The sequence below is a fragment of the Branchiostoma belcheri genome, unplaced genomic scaffold, assembly GCF_001625305.1.
Source record: "Branchiostoma belcheri isolate BF01 breed outbred unplaced genomic scaffold, Haploidv18h27 scaffold2, whole genome shotgun sequence".
NCBI classification, from domain to species: Eukaryota; Metazoa; Chordata; class Leptocardii; order Amphioxiformes; family Branchiostomatidae; genus Branchiostoma; species Branchiostoma belcheri.
Window position 1 is genome coordinate 1,795,347 of NW_017803490.1, and position 11,860 is coordinate 1,807,206.

Genomic DNA, 11,860 nt, shown 5'->3' on the forward strand with positions numbered 1-11,860 from the left:
GCCTATAGGACAACCATAGGAGGGCGCAAGGCAAGTAGGACAAAATGATAAAAGTTATCAGGCATCAGGCATATGCATTTTGGTGTTTAAATTAAAAATCATTTTTACATAAAATTGCAAGTACATTATATACATATATGTAAAAAATACGTTTTAGAGATATTGAAAATCGAGCCTGTTTATATATAATACATCAGATTTATCTTCTACAAGGGAACAGCCCTGAAGTACATTCCCGAGCCGGTGCGTTTTTAGCACAGTATATGGCATAAGATGCACAAAGTGTGCAACTCCCCAGTCTTAATTGTGTCTGAATCTAATAAGGTGCCTTGTTACACTTGGAACTAATGGTTCAATATGTCGGTGAAGGTTAGACATCCAGGCCATAAGATACACACAAAAAACCGTTACTCAAACAACTTGATATGATTTTGGACAATCAAGTTGCTTCATTATCTTCTTTTTTTTTAAATGGTTCAATATTAATTAATTTCACTCTACAAGCCCTCTGTTGTACACAGGGATTGTAACATGCTGATTCATAATCCAACAACTGTCACTTCCAGAAGAATTTGATGTTATAAGCCATGATTAACAATGATGATTACAGCGTAAATCTAAATCTTGTACTAAAAGCAAATTGCTGATTGCTGCACCTACAAGATAATCTTCTGAAGAAGCCATGCACATCCCAACTGCTTATTGCTTTTTGACTCATTAATCTGATTGAGATTAGCAAAAAGCAATCAGAAGTGTTCATGGGTGGTAAGTGCTTGCACTTAACATTTGATGAGCGGTTATAAGCCTTGTGGTTGCGGTTATGGCGAACGGGGAACTTGTGGTCATCTGAATATTTATGAATGTCAACCAATTATCATGTGAAATATGCACAGTCGTTACCCTTTGTAAGACATAGTGTACATGAATCTTGAAGCAGCCCTTACAATCTGTGCCCATGCTTGTTCTATGCTAATGCCGACACCGACAGCTGCCCTCTTACGATACAAGCAATGTGGCTGTCTGAAAATAACGCTACCCCGAGCATATAAATTGTAAGGAAAAGAAAGAAAATACTTTCTTGTCTTTAGTAGAAGAAAGATTCGAAAGAATAACTGTATGTGTTATTCTAGATATTGGAGACAATTAAAAACTAGAAAGGCAACATTTGCAAAGCGAATGCATGATGTTTACCTTCGCATATGGTCTGCGCTGTTAAATTTTAATATAGTGACAGGAGTCTAAATCCCTCCTACTATAAAACTGCAACATTATGTAAGCCAATGCCAGTTACCATGGTGACAGACGGCATGGTTCAGGTCATTGACCAGGCCAGTGTTTGGAAAACAATATGTTTTCCTTCGGTAAACATAATGACCAGCCTTTCAAGTCACTAATAGTTTCCTTCAGGATGGTCATTTCAGTATTTCTGGCAGTATATGAGTGAATTTATCACGGATATACCGACTGCATGCAGAGCACTTACTGTCCATTATCCTCCGGTAATAATAGTGTCTGGCAACAGGTGTAGTCTTTACTCACGTTCATGCAGCTCTATTGCACCGTCTACATCAAACGCACATTGCTTTTGGGCGCACCAAGGACGAATAGACAATCAAAGTGGTCTTTAACTGGTCTTTGGCGAACCTGTTATTTCTTTAGGGGCTCGTTTCTGCCTATGGAATATATTTCAGCATGTAATTTAGTTAGTTTGAAGCAGCCTTTTTTCATTTCAAGCCAACAGCCAGAAGCATGTTTTCTCTCCTTTTGCTTCAAAGTCAGTTGATTACGTTTACAATTGCATTACGTTAAAACTGAGAAAGAAACGATTGGAGATTATGTTTTGCATGAACACCTGGCTAATCAACGCCAGCCGTAGGTCTTTAAGCTTCAACAGTGGTGCTCGACTGGTAGGAACGCAACAGAAGCCTACAGAGAGCCAAGCGTACTGTGTAATATGTAAATATACCGACAATGACGTTGTTACGTCGCTTAAAATTAGATTACGTATACAAATATCCACTAAAACTCTTCACCGATATATTATGGTTTTGGTAATAAAGGCCTTTGAACCAAACCTGGGTGTAGTATTTCAATCCAATCATTGGGTAACACATAAACCCTGGTTAATGGATGGTGGCGCCGGCAGGAGGAATTGATGGTTAGAAGTCATTTGTAACTGTCGTTCCTCACAATTAGCTGCTGACTGGCCTGGATCAACAACTGTATGCGTACCTTTTGTTGATCTATATTGGATAATCCTCGATGACAGGGTATTTTCCCAAGAAGGATAAGGCTTCTTGGGAAGGCTTCCATAGATATTGAATAGGCATTTTCACTGATCCCTTCTTGATTTATTTATTCATTTCTTCATCTAACAGTTATACTTGGGTTATATTGACAATATGTATCGTACATGTGTTCTGTGACCGGTCTAGTCAATGTTATGGTAATGATTATTCCGCTTTGAGCTACCCATAACCCTCTTCGTCTCCCAGCATGCATTGGGATCCATGACAAGTGCATAAAACTATGACGATTTTCCTTTATCCTTTTTTTACAACTAACAAGTTGCTAGCTCATTAAGTCAATTATCCCACAAGAAAAAGTCATAAACGATTAAAGGATTGAAGATGCTACTGTTATCTTTTAATCCACAAAGGAAATCCCTAGAAATTGGTTTACACTTTCTTCACTGTTATCTTCCTATGAATACTTGATAAGTAGATCTGCTGCCACATACGTAAACATGACCAAATTTCACAGTTAATTTGCAGAAACTATTGTGTTATAACCTACAAAACATAACGGAACAATATTTCAGTAGTGCCGTACGTAAAATTGATAATTAGATTTGCTGCCACATATACGTAAACATGACCAAATTTCACAGTTTGTAAATACTATTGTGTTATAACCTACAAAACATTACGGAACGATATTTCAGTAGTGCTGTACCTAAAATTGATTTAGGTCGGATATCTTAGTGGTCATCTCACAGCGGTACGAAGAGTTGATCCCAAGGCATGCTTCAATAACTGCGATAAGATTGCCGTAATCCTATAATCCAGTTGTAATATACAGACCTCGGTTATGACTCCATTCTGGTAATAGAGATGACCACCCCTGGCGCCATCACCAACAAACTGTTTGTGGTGTTCATCCGTTGCCGCTTCAAACATTTTGGCGTTTTCTCAGTAATTCATTGCCACAACAAACCGCTTCTAAAACTCAACCTTCCCTTGTATTTTGCATTTTGCCCTACCATTTTATTTGCGTTCGTCATTGGGTGGGAAATTGGTCATCTGCTTCCAAAATCTTTGTTCTTTATTACGTTGTTTTACATATGTATCATCCTCTGTATTTGTTTTATTTTGGATTCGTTTTTGTTAACTTTAAGTTATCTTCTCATTATGTATTAAGTGGTAGCGTTAAAATAAGTTTTAGCTACATGAGTGCGTTATCACTTTATGTTCACGGTAGCAAAAGTTCACGGTCTGATAAAAATGTACATGTTCACAGAACTATATGTTCACGGTGATGACAGGTGCAGGAAAAAGAAAGTCCAGGAATTATTTGTTAACTGTAATGATAAGTTTACGGTACAGAAGTGACAGTGAAAACAGTGAACATAACAGTACAGTGAAAAAATCAGTACCTTTCTTAATGTTTCTACGATAAAAATACTAGCTGTTCATGAATATGTAAATCAATTGCAGCCAATATACGCCCTGATATTTGCCAGAAGGTTTCCAAAGATGCAGACAAAACAATGGGTTCAATATTCAACCTTCACATTACTACTAAGATGTATTGCCCAACGTTACATAGCTGTCGTTATTTTACTGTACAGACGTCTTCTGTCTAAGACCTCTGGTCAGTATGCATATTCAGATATCGCCCATTTACAAAGACTGCATGGCTAACCAGGTTTCTACTTGTCAGATGTCCCGTTGATTAATAGATAAGGATAAGGGGGGTATAATCTGGAAGTATTTCGCAGTACTGTCGCGGCCACTTCGTCTTCGATATCTTAGTAGGCATTCCTTTGGTTGATAGATGGAGAGTTAGGGCATTACGACATTGATGCACTGCTAATGGTTACCTGGTGGGCCTGAATATTCGCACTGCAATGACCCCAAGCTGAGCTCTATTTATATATATTAGTTCAATGCAATAAGCTTTGCAGGTAATTGGAATACTTCGGACTACCTTTTGATTCTAAGGTAGATATGCTGCGACATGTCATTCATTTTTACATACTATAGCTGCTTGGAGGAAATACATGAGTCTTGTAGTATTCATCACCAACCTAATAAATGCCAGTGAAGTTGGATAATGTTTACTTAGTGAAAAGTAGTGGACGTCCTGTCAAAGACATTGCACCATGAACCTCAGGACATATTATAAAATTTCTTCTTCTTCTTTTATATGTTTTAGAAATGCATTTCAGCCTACATGAATGAGGTAATTCCACTACAGAGAATAAGACATGCATATACGTGCATAGGAAATAAATTGAAGACGTAATGCTTTAGTGCTCGTTATTCTACCTCGAATGATGCTGACACTGACCAGTTACTTGCCAATTTAGTTGGTTCACATTTTTTTCAGCCAATTAGATAAAGGGGGACCTTCAAAATATCATGAATGTAACGTAAGCGTTGCTATGCTATGGTGCATTTTTAAGCTTTATTCTGCTCCTTACAGTCTCCTGTGCCATGGAAAGAACTGTAGATGAAATGCAGACAGTAAAAGGGGCCAACACAGAAGATGAAATAACAAGTTCACGATACGACCCACGTTTTCCAACACAAGGGTCTAGAATTACTCATAATCGACTAGAGGCTATTCTTAGTCTCGCTCTGCCCCTGCTGTGCTCCAGTACAGAATTACCCGTGTCTCATTACGTTCATGTCACAGATTCTCCTGGCGAGGGCAATCTTCGATTCTCAAGGGCAATGGCAAGATCTTATTTTAGCTAACTTGCCCTGAAATGACCGTAGGGCTTAGCCGATCAACCAATATGCCAATCATATGATAACCCCTATATTGTAAATATAGAACAGTATATATTCTATCAAAAGCAATTAGACATTAGAAATACCACCAAAGACTATACAAATCTACAGTCACATCTTGCACCATTTGAGTAGATTTCTTTCCCATGAGTGTGAAAGTTGCCATACGCTGCATCAAATACAATTTCTAGGTTCTTATCATAATGGAGATGTTAATTATAATATAAGAACTGCCATCAGAATGATAGTCAGATATTTAGGCGCTAGCATCGCGTCATATATAGGTATTCTTTCACATTAACATTAACGTTAATATACAATTCATTTGTTTCAACGTAGATTGTAACAATATACACGTTTATCAAAAGCTCTATGTGTAATCATACTGCCAAACACATGGACCACTTGGGAAATATTCCTTTCAGTACACTGCTAAAAGACTCGTCTGTCTGCTCATTACTTCTTAAGTGCCCATAGTGATATTTATTGAGTAGTAATACGAACATTATCATTGTTTGGAAAAGACCCCAAAGGATTTTGCCCTATAGTATGGAGTTGAACAATCATATACTATTAGCTTAAAGTTGGAATGGGTTTTTCATGTACAGTGGCGTCTAGAAAATATCGATTGACTCTTAAGTATCTAACTGTTCCTGAAAACTGCTCCTCGTAATATTCCCTTAAGAATTATACGTAATGTATACTTTCTTTTATGCTGAGTGCTTAAAGGCTTTATCGACCGCTTGACCAAATCAACCTGAAAGCATTTCAATTTTTCAAGGTAAATTCTGTTTTTATAATTCCTTTGTAATGAATAAGATGGAAAGCAATATACCGTTTTCTTTTATGTATACCGACGTGGTTCTGGAGAAACCCTTAGTATTGATCGTTTGACCTAAAAGTATCCAATTATTACAACAGAAAATTGCTTCTTGCATGATTCCCCTGTGATAAATTACTAGCTTACGGAAGTGATTGTTTTATTCATGATTATAAAGACTTCAAGGCAATGTAGATAGTTTCACGCACAAGTGTGTGGATACGTGGAACCGGTTAGAACCGGATCGTCCAAGAAAGGGTACGTAGATTACTCAATTGCCTTGCATCTGAGGACACAATTAGCAGTTTAACCAATGAGAGAATGGCAATTATCGTTTCGACCAATGAATGAGAGAGTGGCTGTATGTCCCTCAAGTATTTGCATTTTTATTGTTTTTATTTTGTTTGCACTTCAAGCCCACCTTTTACAGAGGTGTTGGCTATAGGATCCGTCTGTTAAGCGGTTAAAAGTACTCTGAAAAGAAGCTATTCTCAAATTTTCACTTTGTAGGCATTTAACATAGTTGAAGCTTTGTTCCAACGCAATGGGTAAGCGCATCGAATTTTTTACTATCGTGCTGCGTGTTTCCTCAGGTTTCAAATGACCAATCCCCTAGTTCACGTGACCTTGTGGACCTGTGACGTCAGCAATATTTCAAAAGTGCCATAAAAGTTTATACCGCCCGCCGTCTATTCTCGGCCTGTCAGGGTTTGGTATTCACGCTGCGTTAAACTTGAATTAGACTTGAGAGTTGGAGAGAGAGAAGCACGACTTATGCTGGCAGGTGCACACGGCCAGAAACCAATTAGTTCAGGAGGATGCAGTGATTCGACCTGGCAGCGGGCGGCTAGTTGAGTATGCTCGGGGCACTCAGGTCGGATTTCCCCGAACAGAATTAGACGTCCTTCAAAGCCACGCCGAGGGTCAACCAGTCTCTTAGTTTTAAAGGAGAAAGAACAGCTGAACCTCGCCGATAATGCAGCATTTGGCATTGGCATCAGTCTGGGATAACGTTTGTGTTAACATGCAGAGCCTTAAAAATACGAACTACCAGGACAGGCTTTACTTTGTGAAAAGCCAGCAAAAGGCAGTGCTGTATTTCATGTTTTAAACATGATAGTATATCACTAGTAACATCCAAGCAGACGTGGGGGTAGAAAATTGTAATATTTTCTGCTAGCTGGTCGCCCTGGCTTCTCTGTCAGTCGCTGTCCCAATAAAGTGAAGGGGTGTCAGAAAACGTTACGATATTCCATCAAGTTATGATATTCAGTTCCATGTACGAAAACGTCTGCTTGTAGATTATGAGTGATTGTGAGTATGGTTATGCTTAATTATGTAAACTTAAAACTGTTCTCCAGCTCAGATAATTACTCTACGAAATTTTCGACCGAATCACTCAGTCATCCCAGCTTTCTGTCCCAATTGTTGTGATGACGTAGTTTTATTCACATGTGACGTCAGAATTGGGTCAAAGTTGATCGGAAGTCGATAACGCCCCCCGTCACGCTCTCTGTTTCAGATGATCACATTTCGTCTGTATTCCCGGACGTTTTTTTTTACAACGTCCATGACCTTTTGATAGAAACAGGAGGTGGCAGTTAGAGGTTACAGAGCGAGGCATATACAAGATATAGGGTTTAACGGCCATCTGAGCTAAGCCAATATCCATCCGGTGAAAGTATTTCGGCTTTTTAGACTGGTCGTACATTTGCCAGGGCGAGTTATTGCTTTTATCCATGTGCAGAAAGTGGTATAACACACATTTATTACACTTACATCTCGACTAACTACATCCACTTGTATTACTACAAACTTTGTTGGCGATTTATACATGAGCAGACATTTTTACGATCTTTCTCTGATGTTGTTCATATTCACTAATGCTTTCTGTGAAAGCTCAAATACGTACGACAAATCAACACATCCATAGCATATATTAGGTTTCTGTTATTACGTATATATGAAATATAAAAACTATGTGGGCATCATGTTTTGTAATGATTTTCACAGAAATGCTTTTGGAGATGCGTAGACATTGCTTATTTCGATCAATTCATCAAACTTCGAGGTGAAAAATCTTGCAGACAGTGTTATATTTCTCTCAAACACAACATATCCCCTCTGTATAGCACTAACGTCAGAATTGGCAGAGGAATGAAGTCATGGATTATGATCATTACAAAATTACTATAGATCATGTTCAGTTACCCAGACGTTAGTTATTTTTCAAACTCAATGTTGAACCATATGTTTGTAAGATATACACAAAGTTACTGCTGAAATAATGTCCGTTCAAAACTGCTATGCAGTTTGCAGTGCTTTGCAATGATAACTACTTCTGTCATTGATTTCTATAATGTACCCAATGGGATTTTCTGAGCTTCCTGATAGCAAAGTACTTTTCCCACGTCCGCAACTGTAGGAGGGTGATAGCATTTCGACATGAATTTTTAATGTGTAATGTACAGTAAATTGGGTAGATATGCACTTATGAATGCATATACAGATGTTATGATATGTCATAATTAACAGGTTAATGATCAATATGAATAGCACAACTGGTGATGGTTAGTTAGTACCAGAGTTATCAACCAAGGATTGAGGTGTTCAAGAATTAATTCTTTCCTAGAACTATTGCAGAGTGGAATTTACTGTCACTAAGTACAGTAGGGGCATTGGCATTAGATAGCTTTAAACTAGAGTAATATGTTCAAAGGGTCAGGTGTAACAAGTCGTTCGGTGTAATGTAGCCAGCTGCCGCCGCGCCGCGTGCCTGCGAAGCTGGTGTGTTACGCCGAAGGGCGGTTATACCGGCTATACAGATACAGATACAGAAGTTGACATGTATGTATCAATTTTGCAATTTTACGTAATAATCTCACCATAGCCACATATGTGCTTTTCATTAACACAATCACGAATCCAGCTAAATGTTAAAGAACCAGGGACAACGTGGTGAAACAGTAGGCTGTATCTGAGGACTACGGTTATTCTGTGTTCACAACAGGCTTACGCAGTAAGTCCGGTAGGCCTGGGCAGCAGATGGCACCACAAGCAGCTATCGTAAACTGCCTAATCTTGTTAACGTGTCTGCGAGCCTCCAGCCGAAACGCAGGAAACGTGTTTTACCATTTGCAATATTTAGCCATTTACCAATAGAATAGAAATTTTTATTCCAATGGTTTTTATCTAATACGCTTACGACTTTTCATACACGTTCAGCAAGTCCCAAGCGAATGTTACCTATTGATTTAACCCTTAAATGATGTATTGTGACAACTCTAAGAGTTGATCTCATATTAAATTTGAATATAGATTAATGAAGTATTCCCAGGAGATTAACTGTGCATAAAACACGTTTATAATACCTTAATAGACATCTATTAGATATCAGCAGAGTGTGCTCTTTTTCGACCATAAAATTGTTGAATGAGCATTTCTGCTAAACTTGTGACACTCACTGAACCTACATTACAAAAGATATTGAAATGAGTCTATGGAATATGGGATGGAATCGGGCATACTCAATTACGGATTCAACGACTTTACAGGGTGCATTGGTAGAACCCACATAGTTAGATTAGGGCCATTCGTTGAAGAGCATGCTTTGGTTATGAATAGTAGTGGAACAATGAGTACACTACAAATACGGCCATCACGACCGTGTTCTTATTATATAAACCCAAAGGTCTACGTGTGACCCCTTTTCATGTTATCGAATTTAGCCGTACCTTCCTTAACAATGATGCTTTACCCCCAGGACAGCATGTATTCCCAACAGGACGCATTGAGAAGACTTCTGTGTTTGTGAGCAATGACTATTGTAACCAAAAACTGTCTTCTAATAATAGTTACGTCTTAGTGCAAACTTAATTGTGTATTATGGTAATAAGATTGTAATGAAAAAATACAATCCTTTGTGAGATGGTAAATGCTTCAGTGTGAACTACTGTACGTTTTCACGTATACCATTTTCTAGGTCTTATCATGTTTACCTTTGCTTTTTTCTAAGAGTCATTCTAATGAGATTAGGTCATCGACGTAAAAATCCACTTACTGTAAGTGTGAACTACTGTACGTTTTCACGTATACCATTTTGTAGGTCTTCCATCCTTATTATGTTTACCTTTGCTTTTTTTCTAAGAGTCATTCTAATGAGATTAGGTCATCAACGTAAAAATCCACTTAACTGTAAGTGTAAACTACTGTAAGTTTTCACTTAAACCATTTTCTAGGTCTTATCATGTTTACCTTTGCCTTTTTTCTAAGAATAAGTCTAATTAGATTGGGCTATCGACGTAAAAATCCACTTAACTGTAAGTGTGAACTACTGTAAGTTTTTACGTATACCATTTCTAGGTCTTCCATCCTTATTATGTTTATCTTTGCTTTTTTTTTCTAAAAATCATTCTAATGAGATTGGGTCATCGACGTAAAAATCCACTTAAGTTTGTCAATGTGTTTATGATGGCTCTGATCGTTATTTGTGTATCCCACTTATCACTTAACTCACCTAGATCTTTCTCTTTAACAAAATAATCTAGCTGAAGTCCTTTTTTTATATTTAGCATTAAGTTTTATAATTTGGCTGATACAATTTCCCATTTTTGCATATCTTCTTATCACATTATGGATACAATTTTGTTACTTTTGATTTGATATTCGAATTTCCATTTATTCTTTCATTTAGTATCTATTGATTATTTGTTGGATGTATAGGTGTAGATCTCTCCAGTCCCCGGGAGCTTTTCCACGTTACATGCTTCATGATTCCCTTGTTAGTTTGATGTAATGTATTCTGCTATTTTTAGAAGATAAGTTAAGGCCTATCCTATCCATCAGAAGCCTCCAAAGTCAGACGTTGGTAAGCCCCAGGGCAAATGAGAACCAAGGGCACCTTCTCCAAACAGCACCCCGCGATACTGCACCGGGGATTGCCGACGGATCTATGCATCCTTCTGCGGATAAAACCCGTGGAAAGGTTCTATTCATCTTTTATTTTAGGTCACCAATCATCTCTTTAGGTCTCCATCCCCTAAGATACCTGGGCATTTGATTGCTTGGATTTCGTGACGTTGCGACTACCTCATTGCTGTGTCGTGTACATAGACAGGAAGTGGGCTTCTCTTCGGAGCTTGCGAAGAGGAGAAGGTTCTATTCATCTTTTATTTTAGGTCACCAATCACGTCTACATCCCCTAAGATACCTGGGCATTTGATTGTTCGAGCAGAATTACTAGTTTCTCCCCCAGGCAAAGGTTGAAAGAGTTACCTTCCTCTGATTGGTACCCACTTTACAGGGCGACCAACTTGTCCTTGAACTTCTGCTTACTGAGTAGCTTAGACTGCGTCAAAACTCAAACGAATCCCTCTATAAAACTTTCGAAAAATGGTGTAAAGCACTACTCCAGTTGGCAGGTATATAGTGATAAACGTGCTAGAAAACACATTTAAACCATACTTACTTACTTCTCCCATACGCTGAACATTATAATACATATAGTGGTGCCGACTTTGTATGTGAAGATATGTGGCGTATTCTGTGTGGGGAAGTGTGAGATATATTTGCTAGGCCACCAACATTGGTCATTGGTCATGAAGTGATGGTAAGGCCTAGGAAGGCATGGGCCTACCATGTCCCCAAGAATTTGCCCAAGCACTTTTTTTGGTTCTTCAGAGTGCTACAGAGATTTCACGTCCAAGGCTTCTCAATTTTTTTTCATTGAATTAAAGACCTTTATTGTACATTTTTGCTCATTGCGAACTAAGTACAGGTCACGGCAAATGGTCACGGCACAGCGATGGTGGACTAAAATATATTTATAGTAAAACTACATATGTACAGGTTCTGCTTCTTCTCGCTTCTTAAGACAGTGGTAAATGTAAGAGCCTATGGAGCTTATAGTACGAGGTTTATCGAGTTTCATGAGGAATGTGAATTTTTCTTTTCTATCTAAAAATCTAAAACTAGGGAAATAATATTGTATACAATTGAAGAGAATCTTTTCCCATTGTTATAT